This window comes from Pan paniscus, chromosome 12, assembly GCF_029289425.2.
Source record: "Pan paniscus chromosome 12, NHGRI_mPanPan1-v2.0_pri, whole genome shotgun sequence".
Taxonomy (NCBI): Eukaryota; Metazoa; Chordata; class Mammalia; order Primates; family Hominidae; genus Pan; species Pan paniscus.
The window spans coordinates 64,216,372-64,228,248 of record NC_073261.2 but is presented as its reverse complement, the minus strand read 5'-3'; positions in this window follow the sequence as shown (position 1 = coordinate 64,228,248).

Here is an 11,877-nt window from a genome sequence, read left to right as displayed (position 1 = left end):
CGCTCTGTCGCTCAGGCTGGAGTGGAATGGCGCCATCTCCGCTCACTGCACACTCTGCCTCCTGGTTCAAGCGATTCTTCTGCCTCAGCCTCCCGAGTAGCTGGGATTACAGGCGCCCGCCACCACGCCTGGCTAAGTTTTGTATTTTTAGTAGAGACGGAGTTTCACCATGTTGGCCAGGCTGGTCTTGAACTCCTGGCCTCAGGTGATCCGCCCGCCTTGGACTCCGAAAGTGCTGGAATTATAGGCGTGAGCCAGTGTGCCCAGCCAGATATGTATTTTAAAAATATTTTCTTCCAGTCCATGGTTTGTCTTTTCCTTAACAATGTCTTTCAAGGAGCAGAACCTTTCAATTTTGATGACATTCAATTTATCTTTATGGATAGTTTTTTTGATGTCATTTCATTGTATGTGTTTTTCAACTTTTCTCTGGGTTTGAAATCTTTTATAATAAAAAGTTGAGAGAAAAAAGGCAGAAATAGCTATTTTGTTTTTTTTTTTTTAAAGCAAACAATTACTAAAAGGCAAACAATAACATCCTCTTTATTTACCCTCCAATTCTGCTCCTTTCACAGAGGCAATCACTTTTAAACCCTGTAACTGTTTCTTCTTCAGCTCCTTATTTAATCAGTCTTTGAGGGTCAGGGAAGACACCTCCAGGACATACCAGGGTTCATGACAGGGAGCTTTGGATCTGCCCTGGGAGTGCCCTGAGGCTAGAGTGGGCAGTGACCCAGACTCCTCAGCAAGTGGGTTGATTCTGGCTGTGAAATGAGCACCCAGCTCTTGTTAAAAGCAAACTCTGAGACTGCAGAAGGTCCCCTGTTGTCCTTGGCGTCTGACTTGGTGTTCCCTCAGCCATTAACCACACTCCGAACCTCAGACAGTTGCCAGGCCTCCCTTCTTCAGCCAGACTTGGGCGGGAAGCCTGCTGAAACTGCAGAATGTGTGGCCTGAGAGGAGCCCTCAGCAAGGCAGGTAACTGTGTCATCTTGTTGGATGTCAAACTCATTCAAAAACAGATGAACAATGGGAATTCCAGCCTCCAACCTGGCTTCCTCTCTGCCTGCTTCCCAGCGGTGCTGCCATACACACCTCTCTTCTCTCTCCTGGGCAAGGATTTGCCTATCACTCACCACCTCTACAGTCTTTGAAGTTGTTTTAAAGGACAATGAGAGAATAGGACAGGCTCCCTGCAGGACGTTTTCCAGGTGGTAGCCTAGGTAGAGGAAGGCTTAAGACATTTTTTTGACTCCTTGCCCATTCCCTCTGGCTTCTCTTACTGCTACCTCACTCATCCTGCCTGAAAAGGAAAAGTTGGAAACAGAAGCTAACTCAATCTGGGTCCTAGTTTCCTGGCTGAGCCTGTGTCAGATCTCCTGGGTTGGCCCTGTCATAAATTAGGTTCTGCATGAGCTTTGGAACAGGCCCTTCTAGATGGTCTTCAGAAGACCCCAACTCTGTTTTGAATTCAACCCGACATTATCACTGGTCCAATAGTGGGCCTCTTCCTGGGAGAAGGTGCCTCTCTTTATCAGCTAGCCTTGAACCCTGCTGCATTTCTTCAGTACATGGGCAAAAGACAGATGGAAAGTTTCTCCCACCAGCTCCAGGGTAGTTTTTGTGCATCACTGGCTTCCCACAGTTCTTTCCTTGCTAGCCTATCAGACCCTGTTTTATGCTGACTTTAACCATATTAGTTTCCCTGTGGCCTGTGTTCTCTCTCCTCAGTCAGCTTCAGGTACTTCCCCAGGACTAATTCCTGATTCTGGAGAACCTACTGAATACAGCCGATCTCCATCTCACTATTGCTACGTGGTGGCTGCTCCCATGAAAACAACAGCTGGCAGTGGCACACTACTTTTCTATTTAGAAAGCACCATTTAATAGGATTTCATTTAATGTGCACCCTAACCTTGTGAAGTAGGTGCTGTTACTCCCTTTTTTCAGATGAAGAACCACCCAGCTAGTAAGGATTGATCTAACTCAGGCTTCCTGGGGAAAATAAGAAACATGTTTTTTATAGAGCATATCTCTGGAAGGATACAGAATAACTGAATTTCATGGGTGGCCTATCAGTAGAGGAGGACTGAGTGGCAGGGGACAGGAGTGGCAGGAAGACTTCCTATCATATGCTATTAGGTAAACTACGTTACTGTATTATCCATTTAAAACAAACAAAAATACCTGTGCCTGCCCTATTTCTTTAGTCTGATCTACTGACTCCTCTGTCCGGGACCAGCTTAATGAGCCACTCAGCTGAGTGCACCAAGAAAACATGACTCTGGAACGGGCAGTATTTTTGGTGTAAAATTAAAATACTAGCTCCAGTCTTCCATCACGACTCAACTTTACGTTATAGACATATCCAATCCCCTTTAGGAGAAAAAAGAAGTTCTATTTTTATTTTCAAGGCAGGCCAGCGCCCAAGTTGTCTGGGCACAGTACTTCAGCCAGCCCAGTAGGCAGCCAGGACCGTGGGGTCATGAGAACTTCCACTCTCAGCCCCGGGAGGACCTGGGCCAATTATACTGCTAGAGGACTTTACAATTTTTTGGCAGGATGGGGCATTTTTCCCTCTATCAGATTCTTGGTCGCATAAAGAATCAAGCTTGAGGGGTTGGGACTTCCAGAAGGACAGAGTCAGGAGCTCAGCCGACCCTCTCAGCAGCAAACAACAATTTGATGAAAATTATAAAAAAAAAAAAACAACTAAAAATTTCTGAGAATTGTCCCAAGGGGACACAGCAAACAAAGAGACATTCATTCAAGGAAATCTACTAAATCTTAGCAAGAACAAGGAGAGTCTATGGCATGTGAGACAGGAACAACCTTCTTTACCCCTTGCCCCAGCTTCATGTTCTGGAAGTTCTACCTCAGGAATGATAACCCCATGCAAGTAACAGACAAGGAGACCGGGGCCCCCTCTCCTGGAGCGCCCAGTCTGGTCTCCCAGTTTAATCCCAGGAGGGGAGGCTGCCAGTGTTTCTCTCTCCCTCCCCAGCCCTTGTTGCAGAGGCTCTGTGACAGACAAGTGCGTCAGAGGGGACCAGGTGTCCCTTCCCCTGCTCAGCCTTCATAGGGCAGAAGATCTACTCTGGTGCAGCAAAGAAACTGGATCACTCATCCATTGCTGGAGGGAATGTAAAATGGCACAACCATGCTGGAAATCAGTTTGGCAATTTTCTAAAAAAATTAAATATACGACTACCATACAACTCAGCAATTTCAACCCCAGGCATTTAACCCAGATAAATGAGGACATATATTCAAACCAAAACCTGTACACATATGTTTATAGCAGCTTTACTTGTAATAGGTCAGAACTGGAAACAGCTCAGATGTCCTTCCACAGGTAAATGGTCAAACAAACTGGCCCATCCCAAGGTGCTCAGCAATAAAAAGCAACACTAGCACTTAACAACCTGGATGAATCTCCAGAGAATTTTGCGAGTGAAAACAAGAACAATCCCAGAAGGTTATATACTCTATTGTTTCATGTGTATCACATTCTTGAAATGATACAATTTTAGAAATGAAGAAGAGATTAGGGGCTGCCAGGGGCGAGAAGGGGTAAGGGGAGGAGGGAAGTGGGTGTGGTTTTAAAAGGGAAACATGAGGGATCCTAGTGGTGATGGAAATGTTCTGTATCTTGACTGTATCAGTGGCAATATATTGATTGTCACATTGTACTAGTTTTGAAGGATGTTACCATGGGGAAAACTGGGTAAAAAATAAACAGGATCTCTCTGTATTATTTCTTAGAACTGCATGTGAATTTATAATTACCTCAAAATAACAAGCTTATTTTAAAAAAATAGAAAAGGTTTGGAATAGACATTTGTCCAAAGAAGATATACAGATGGCCTGTAAGTACATGAGAACATGCTTACATTGAGTCATTAGGAATATGCAAGTCAAAGCCACAGTGAGATAGGAGAACTATAATTAAAAGCCAGACAATAACAAGTATTAGGGAGGATGCAGAGAAATTGGAACCCTTATACATTGCTGGTGGGAATTTAAAATGGTGCAGCTAACATCAAGCAACAATATGGTATTTCCTCAAAATCACAAATATAGAGTTACCTTATGACTCAGTAACTCTACTCCCACATAGATACCCCCCAAAATGAAAACGAACATTCACCAAAACTGTTTTTCAGCAATAAAAAGGAATGAAGTACCAATACATGCCACAACGTGGATGACCCTTGAAAACATTATTCTTGGTGAAGGAAGCCAGTCACAAAATATTGAATTATTATATTTATATGAAATGCTCAGAATAGGCAAATCTGTAGAGACAAAGTAAATTAGTGGTTGCCTGGGGTCAATCTGTGTGACTGCTAATGGGTATGGATTTCTTTTAGGGGGAATGGATGTTTAAAATTAGATTGTAGCTGGGCCTGGTGGCTCACGCCTGTAATCCCAGCACTTTGGGAGGCTGAGGCAGGCGGGATCACCTGAGGTCAGGAGTTTGAGACCAGCCTGACCAACATGGTGAAACCCCGTCTCTACTAAAAATACAAAAATTATCCGTGCGTGGTGGCAGGCACCTGTAGTCCCAGCTACACGGGAGGCTGAGGAGGAGAATTGCTTGAACCTGGGAGGCGGAGGTTGCAGTGAGCCGAGATCACGCCAATGCACTCCAGCCTGGCGACAGAGTGAGACTCCGTCTCAAAATAAATAAATAAATAAATAAATAAATAAATAAATAAATAAATAAATGAAATAAAATAAAATTAGATTGTGGTAGTGGTTGCACAACTCTGAACTTACTAAAAAAAATTGACTTTAAATGGAATGCTAAAATGGACTTAAAGTAAGAACATTGAGTTTAAATTAAATTTACCCCTTAAATGGGTGAATAGTTAGGTATGTGAATTGTATCTCAATAAACATATTTTTTTTAAAGGAACAACTTTGAATCCAAGCTATGTCTTTCTCTCTTCTCTCTCTCTCGTCTTCTTCTTCTTTTTTTTTTTTTCAAGAGATGATGGGGTCTTGTTCTGTTGCCCAGGCTAGAGTGCAGTGGCATGATCATGGCTCACTGCAGCCTCAACCTCCTGGGCCCAAGTGATCCTCTTGCCTCACCCTCCCGAGGAGCTGGGACTATAGGCATGGACCACCATGCCCCACTAATTTCAATGTTTTTTGTAGAGATAGGATTTCACCGTGTTGTCCAGGCTGGTCTCAAACTCCTGGGCTTAAGTGAGCCTCCTGCCTTGGCCTCCCAAAGTGCTGGAATTACAGTGGTGAGCTACCCCACCTGGCCTCTCTCTTTTTAGAACTTTTTATTTCGAAACAGTTTCAAGGTCACAGAAAGTTGCAAGCTTCACCTCTTACTGACATTTTGCCTCTTTTTTAAGGACAAATTCCATCAGCTTTGGGCTGATGCATTCACTGGCTTTTTTGTAGTCATGTATTTCAGATTGTGTTGCTTACTCTACCCCAGTGGTTCCCAAACAGGACATCTGGCAATGTTGGGAGATATTTTTGGGTGGGAGTGGCACCTCCCTGCACCTAGTGAGTAGGAGCCAGAGATGTTGCTAAACACCCTACAATATGGAGGACAGCACTCTCAGCACAAAATTATCTGGACCAAAATGCTAATAGTGCTAAGTCTCAGAAACCTGCTCTATGTACTATATTTATCAAAAAGAGGAGTATTGCCAGTCGTGGTGGCATGCACCTGTAGTCCCAGCTACTTGGGAGGCTGAGGCAGGGGATCCCTGGGATCTAGACAAGGCTTTTCAGAGCTGGAGTTTGAGGCAACATAGCAAGACCCCGTCTCTAAAAAAAAATAAATTAGAGAAGTATAGTCTAATTAAACAGATTGGGGATTTTACTCAAAGATTAGGGTTTTGGAACATGTGGAGTGTTATCTGCTGTGATTTATTTATTAGTTTGTCTTTCAGTCAGCTCTCCTACCCTGAACATTGCCTCTTCCCTGAGGGGCTGGGCTTAAAGCGCTACAGCATCTGAGTACTAATGGGCACTTAAGCATTAGGAAAAGATGATAGGGCAGCAGCTAGGAAGTCAGGCAGCAGCATTAACATGGCCCAGGAAGTCAGTGGCTTGGGAGATCTGGTCCCGGTTTGAGGCAGCCCTGTCACAGCACTGGAATAAACCACAATCACAGAAGTTAAAGAACTCAAAGGGACATTTCACATGTGACGTTTTGTTACTGTGTTTCCCTCAAAAATGGTAGTAGTATGGCCATTTCCAGAGGCTGAACAGCTGAAGGGATGACTGCATGCTAGAATATCTCTACCTGCAACTAGCCAAGGCTTTTCAGAGCTGCATTGCCACCTTACCTGGTGAATATGCCTCTCCCACTCTGCATAGTGGGCCTATGCAGGGTTTCTGTGGCCTCCAAGGAGATGGTAACCACAGAGGGAATCTTGGCTCTTCCAAAAGGCCTTCGCATAGGAAGTCGAAGCTTTCACCCACCATTAGATAGATGTATGTGTCATGACAGGCCTTGGGTGGGTAGAGGGGGGCACTGGTCAGGAACCCCTGAATCCTTTATTTCTGCAAATTCCCAGAAGGTCTAAGAATAGTATCTTGCTCAGAGAAGGCACTCAACAATTTTCAGCAAATATTTGAGTCTCTACTATGTTCCAGGAATTGTATGAGGACACAGTAGTAGACAAGAGAGACAAGGCCCCTACCCTCAGATAGCATATATTAACAGGAGTACCTCAATATATATTTATTCATCAGTTGATTTAGCTGTCTCAGCTCTTAGTGGCTTAAACTGCATTTATTTATTTATTTATTTATTTATTTATTTATTTATTTTAGTTCTGGAGTCTGGGAAATCCAAGATCAAGGTGCCAGCTGATTTAATTCCTGGTGAAGGCTCTCTTTCTGGTTTGCAGACAGTGGCTTTCTCACTGTGTCCTCACATGGCAGAGAGGGAGAGGGAAAGAGAGAGAGAGATCTGACTTCTCTTCTTCTTCTTATAAGGACACTAATCCCATTTGGAGGGCTTCACCCACATGACCTCATCTAAATCTAATTACCTCCCAAGGTGCTGCCTCCAAATACCAGCACATTGGGGGTTGGGGCTTCAACATATGAATTTAGGGGGAGGGACACAATTTAGTCCATAGCACTGGCTTTATCACATCTTTGCAAGTTGTCTTCAGAATGTTTTTGAGATGAATAATGTTTGTGTGTGGGAGTAACAGAAGAGCCATCTGTATTGTTTTCTAGAAGGGGTAATAGCTATCAACTGGAGTCTTAAGACTACTGGAAAATCCTTCTTAAGATGTTTAAGTGGATAAGCCACTAAGAGCTTAGTAATTGAGAAGCAAGGAAACAGTGAAATGGAAAATACGGGAGTATAAATTGAACTTTGAAGACATCATATTAGAGAAGTCAGAAGATGGCTTTCTAAAAGAGTGTTGTTGCATTTGAGTAATAGAAGCTAAGAGCCAGGCATGGTGGTGCACCCTGTAGTCCCAGGAGACTGGGCTTAAGGGATCTCCCAGGGGGCTGCAGTGAGCTATGATCATGCCACTACTCCCCAGCCTGAGTGACACAGCAAGACCCTCTCTCTCTCGCTCTCTTTTCTTTTATTTTTAATAAGAAAGCTAAGCATATTCTTTAAAGTACGATCATTGCAGATGATAAATGCACATTTGGCCATGTCTATTTTTCTGCTCCTTTTAACTAGTTTTAGTTTTGTTTTCCTTTTTCGTGTCCTGTTTTATAGAGGAAAATATTTCAATTTTTAAATGTCTTCAAAGCTTTTTTGGAGTAGGGTAGGGTATAAAAAAATACTTAAAAACAATCAGACTAGTATGTGAACAATAGATGTCCCCTGGGGTGAAAGGCAGGAACAGCTAGGGTGGAGAAAGATATGCTGGGAAGGACAGAAAGTCCCCTGATAGCATTATTCCTCTACGTGGTTCTGAGCACAGTGTTCTGTGTCATTCCAGACAAATCTGACCTCTAACTAAAGAGTTCTTTTTTAAAAACCAAGTACTTTTGATACATCAAGGCCCTCTGCTCCTTAGATAACAGAGATCCCTTAATTGGACAGTAATATGGTTTAATCCATATTCACAACTTTCAGGAAAAGGAACGTATTGTCTTAGGCTTGATACAATAGATCAAAGTGGAAGAAAATGAGATAGACTTGGGCGACAAACTAGGAATCTCCTTGAACACAATCCACTGGGGAGGGGTAGGGTGCTGTTCTCTCAGGTTGAAAATCAGTTCCATTTTGCCACAGGTGGGCAAGGGCCTTTGTTAGCTTTGCCCTGCTTCTTTACAAAACACAGGCAGAATCTGAACCCCTTTTTGGAGACCCAGAGAGTAAATACCCTTCCTTTCACCTCAAGCTTCAAACGGCTGACTTTGAGACTCTGCTGGATCCAGACAGTAATTTCCTTCTTTAATGCTTCCATAAAGTTGGTTTTTCCCTCTGAGCTAGGTGGTCCACAGAGAAGCTTTCCCTGACACAGCTTCCTGTTAGGGGTGACCGGGGTCATCATCCAAAACGCATCCTGACTGCTGAGCCTGCAGGCTCTTAGGGCTAACTCTGGAGAAATGGGCTCCCTCTCATGCTCTAGTCCTGCCTCTCCAGTCCCTCACATACAAGAGCTGGGTGTCCTCCATGCTCAGAAAGCCTTTCTTGGAGCCAGGCGCACAGGAAATGTTAGCTAGTTAGCATTGGCTCTAATACTTTAATGTGTATATAGCTTTCCAAAAGAAAGTATGAACACAGCTATCAGAATGGCTGAAACAAAATTAGTGATAATTCCAAATGCCAGCAAGAGTGCAGAGAAACAGAATCACTCATATATCACCGATGAGAATGTAAAATGCTACAGGTGCTCTGGAAAAACAATCTGGCAGTTTCTTACAAATTTAAATGTGCACTTACCATATGACCTAGCAACTGCACTCCTGAGAAATAAAAACCTATGCTCACACAATAACCTGTATATGAATGTTTATAGCAGCTTTGTTCATAATAGCCCAAAGTGCAAAAAAGCCAGATATCCTTTCACAGGTGAATGACTAAACAAACTTTGGTACATCTATAACATAGAATACTACACAACAATAAAAAGGAATGAACTATTGGCCAGGCACGGTGGCTCACACCTGTAATCCCAGCACTATGGGACGCCGAGGCAGGTGGATCGCCTGAGGTCAGGAATTCAAGACCAGCCTGGCCAATATGGCAAAACCCTGTCTACTAAAAATACAAAAAATTAGCCGGGCGTGGTGGCAGACGCCTGTAATCCCAGCTACTCAGGAGGCTCAGGCAGGAGAATCACTTGAACCCGGGGAGCAGAGGTTACAATGAGCTGAGATCGCGCCATTTCACTCCAGCCTGGGCAAAAGAGTGAGATTCCATCTCAAAAAAAAAAAAAAAAGGAATGAATTATTGATATATAGAACAACTTGGATGGAGCACAAGGAAATTATGCTGAGTCCAAAAAAAAAAAACAAAAAAAGAAAAGCCCATCCAAAAATCATACAGGTACATACTGTATGATCCAATTTATATAACATTTTTTAAATAACAAAATTATTTATTATACTATAATAGTGAATACAAGAATACCAGACATTAAGCATATTTCAAAACCCATAGAGCTTCACATTTTAAGGAGTAAATCTTTTTTTTTTTTTTTTTTTTTTTTTTTTAAGACAGAGTCTTGCTCTGTCATCCAGGCTGGAGTGTGCAGTGGTGTGATCTTGGCTGACTACAACCTCCGCCTCCTGGGTTCACGTGATTCTCCTGCCTCAGCCTCCCAAGTAGCTGGGATTACAGGCATGCACCACTATGCCCAGCTAATTTTTGTATTTTTAGTAGAGATGGGGTTTCACCATGTTGGCCAGGCTGGTCTTAAACTCCTCACCTCAGGTGATCCACTCACCTTGGCCTCCCGAAGTGCTGAGATTACAGGCATGAGCCACCATGTCTGGCCAGGGGTAAATCTTAAAATGCACATTTAAAAAATAATTTAGGAGGTCAGTAAATCCCAGGATAAAATGCAGAATATGACCAAAGTATACAAATGTAATCCAAAAATAAGAAACAACCTCACTGGCCGTGTGTACTGGCTCATGCCTATGATACTAGCTACTTGGGAGGCCAAGGCAGTGGGGGATTGCTTCAGCCCAGGAGTTGGAGTCTGCAGTGAGCTATGATCATGCCACTGCACTCCAGCCTGGACAACAGAGTGAGACCCCACTCTAAAAAAAAAAAAAAAAAAGAAAAAAGAAAGAAAGAAAAGAAACAATAAAAGAGTGCAGGAATAAGGTGCTGACCTAAGTAACTTTGGAAGTGAAAGGGGTCTATACAACTAAAAGCAAATGGAATTGCATAAAAGTCCCGTACTCTAGTTGATAAAGTTGTTTTCTATGGAGGTATGGATTCAGAATTAGCAATTCTGAAAACCACTATACACGTTTACTGGAATTAAGCAATCAAGTAAATGAATAATGGACGATGGGAGTGATTGTTGGAGTGGGAGGTTACAGACAAGAAGGGAAAGAAGCTGGAATAATCCATGTGGCAATGGATTCACGTTGGAGATGTGAGTGTGAACTCATATTTAGCTTAATATAGGCACACATGGTTACATCTAGAAATATTTACAGATACGTGTGTATCTAGATGGGTTAGCATACACACCTCTAATTATTTGTCAGCCGAGAGGGTCTATAAGAAATGACAGCCTAGCAGAAATTAACACACCTAGAGCCTATTCTCCAATTAAAGGAATCAAGACTTCTTAGAGGAAAAGGCTGATTCTAAGAATGGGCATGAAACACACAATTTGAGCCTAGAGGATCTTATAGTGCCAGGAGGTAAAAACATCCTCAAAAGAGAAAACACAAAAACCCCTTATATCAAAAGGATACAGGAATCAACTCAAAGAACTCCTAATGGCCAAAAGTGGAACAATTTGAGCAAGAAAATGAGTAAAGTAGTATGGGATTATAACCCTAGGTATAAAATAAATATTCATGACTCTGCTGATACAAATAAATGATTGAATAAAAAAGTAAATTGGGGAGATTAGACATATCTCTATACTTAACGAGGATCATTTGCAGAAAAACAAAAAATAAAAATGAATAGAAAGACATATCTCCATGCAGAATTCCAAATTGATGTTGATATTCTGCCCTTAAGAAGTTAGAACATAATTCCCTACTTCTTAAATATGAGTTGCACACAGTGACTTTCTTCCCAAGAGTACAGTATGAAATAGGATTAAAAAAAAAAAAGAGTAACTTTACAGTGGTGAAACCTGACAAACACTATCTCAAGACAGGTGGTCAAGGTCAACATCAACAGTGATGTTGGCCAGGCGCGGTGGCTCATGCCTGTAATCCCAGCACTTTGGGAGGCCGAGGCGGGCGGATCATTTGAGGTCAGCAGTTTGAAAGCCTGAGCAACATGGTGAAACCCTGTCTCTACTAAAATACCAAAAAAAAAAAAAAAAAAAATTAGCTGAGCATGGTGGTGGGCACCTGTAATCCCAACTACTCTGGGTGAGGCAGGAGACTCACTTGAGCCTGGGAGGCGGAGGTTGCAGTGAGCAGAGATCGAGCCATTGCACTCCAGCCTGGGCAACGGAGCGAGACTCCGTCTCCAAACAACAACAATAAAACCAGTGATGTCGATGTGATGACAGTGGCATTTTACCTCTCTAGTCTTCCTCCCTAAAACACATTACCCCAATCTGATCATAAGGAAATCATTAAATAAATCACAATTGAAGGACATTCTATAAAATACGTAATCTGTATTCCTCAAAACTCTCACCAGGCATGGTGGCTCACGCCTGTAATCCCAGCACTTTGGGAGGCTGAGGCGGGCGGATCACGAGGTCA